This window comes from Elaeis guineensis, chromosome 4 (genome assembly GCF_000442705.2).
Source record: "Elaeis guineensis isolate ETL-2024a chromosome 4, EG11, whole genome shotgun sequence".
NCBI lineage: Eukaryota > Viridiplantae > Streptophyta > Magnoliopsida > Arecales > Arecaceae > Elaeis > Elaeis guineensis.
This window is the reverse complement of record NC_025996.2, coordinates 16361930-16364302: the sequence shown is the minus strand read 5'-3', so window position 1 is coordinate 16364302 and position 2373 is coordinate 16361930.

Below are 2373 nucleotides of genomic sequence, written 5' to 3'. Positions count from 1 at the left end.
GTCGGGTCTCAATTATCCGACCCCGAGCAACGACAGCTAGTGGAGCTGCTGAAGGCCAATGCCGACGTATTCGTTTGGTCGGCAGCGGATATGTCGGACATCCCTCCGGAGATGATGACTCACCGACTCAACATCGACCCAGCAATGAGGTCGGTGAGGTAGAAGAAGCGATCTTTTGCTCCCGAAAGATAGAAGGCTATTGACGAAGAAGTGGATAAGCTACTCGAGGCAGGCTTCATCAGAGAAACTGCATACCCCGATTGGCTCGCCAATGTTGTCATGGTGAAAAAGGCCAACGAGAGCTGGAGGATCTGCATCGACTATACCGACCTGAACTGCGCTTGTCCGAAGGACAGCTTCCCACTCCCAAAAATCGATCAGCTGGTAGATGCGACGTCCGGCCATCAACTGCTCAGCTTCATGGATGCTTTTGTCGGATACAATCAGATCCAGATGGCGTCCGAAGATGAGGAGCACACAGCCTTCGTAGCCGCCAAGGGCCTTTACTGCTACAGAGTAATGCCCTTCGGACTGAAGAACGTCGGAGCCACTTACCAGCGACTCGTCAATAAGGTCTTCAAAGATCAAATCGGGCGCAACATGGAGGTGTATGTGGATGATATGCTGGTAAAGAGCGCGCAGACTACATATCATGTTCAAGATCTTGAAGAAACTTTTCGCACTCTGCGACAACACCAGATGAAGCTGAATCCGACTAAGTGCGCCTTCAGAGTGACTTCGGGGAAGTTCCTTGGGTTCTTCATTTCTCAACGAGAAATCGAGGCTAACCCTGAGAAAATAAAGGCAATCATCAACATGCGGCACCCGGACACCAAGAAGGAGGTCTAGCAGTTGAATGGAAGAATCATCGCACTCAGTCGATTCATCTCTCGGTCGGCTGAAAGATGCCTCCCGTTCTTCAAAACCCTGAGACAGGTGAAGGACTTCTCTTGGTCGGATGAGTGCCGGCGGGCCTTTGAGGACCTAAAAAGGTACCTGGCCTCCCCGCCACTGCTTGTGAAGCCAAAAATCGGAGAGACGCTGTACCTCTATTTGGCCACTTTCCCTGAGGCGGTAAGCTCGGTGCTCGCTTAAGAAAACGAGAGTCGAATCCATCAACCTATATACTATATGAGCAAAGTGCTCCATGGTGCTGAAGCCCGATACTCAAAGACGGAGAAGATGATATTCGTCCTGATCGTGTCTGCACAACGACTCCGTCCGTATTTTCAAGCGCACCCCATCGTGGTCCTCACCGACCAGCCCCTGAGGGCGATATTGTGACGCCCCGACACATCGGGATGATTGGCGAAATGGGCAATGAGGCTCAGTGAGTTCGACATTCAGTACCGACCGCGACCTGCCTTGAAGGCCCAGGTCCTGACCGACTTTATTGTGGAGTGCCCGACAACCGACCAAGGATCGGAAGGCGGGAGCCCCGAAGAAGTTGCAATCTCGGAGCCTGACCCCGGATCTACCTGGGTGCTGCACATCGACGGAGCTTCCAATGCTCGAGGGAGCGGGGCTGGGTTCCTGCTCACCAACTCAGAGGGGGTGGTCACTGAGTATGCCCTTCGATTCGATTTTAAAGCCTCCAACAATCAAGCCAAGTATGAGGCGCTCCTCGCTGGCTTGAGGATGGTGAAGGAGCTTGGGATCGACAGCCTCAGAGTCTTCTCCGACTCCCAGCTGATCGTGGGGCAAGTTAAGGGCGAATTCGAGGCGTGAGACCCGACTATGGCAAGATATCTCCAGAAGGTGAAAGATCTCGTGTCATGCCTCAAATATTTCGAGATCTCCCACATTCTTAGGTCGGAGAATGCTCGGGCCGATGCACTCTCCAGGCTTACGACTTCAGCTTACGACGCTTTGGGTCGGACATTCGTGGAGAATCTCGAGCAGCCAAGCATCGACAGGGCCGAGGAGGTGCTACAACTAGCGATCGAACCAAGCTGGATGGATCCGATCGTTCAGTACCTGACCGACGGAACTAGCCCTGAAGACCCCGCGGAGGCCAAATGGCTCCGATGGTCGGCCTCCCAATACGTGATAATGGATGGCCGACTCTACAAAAGGTCGTTCTCCCTTCCCTTGCTGAAGTGCCTGGGGCCAACCGACGCAGACTATGCACTCAGAGAAGTACATGAAGGGATCTGCGAAAATTACTTGGGGGGCAAATCCTTGACCTACAAAGTCCTACGGTAGGGTTACTACTGGCCTACTATGAGGAAGGATGCAGCTGAGTTGGTTCGGAGGTGTGAGCCGTGTCAGAGGTAAGCCAACATACAACACCGACCAGCCAGCCAAATCACCCCTATTGTCGCCCTGTGGCCCTTCGCCCAGTGGGGGTCGACATACTCGATCTTTTTCTTC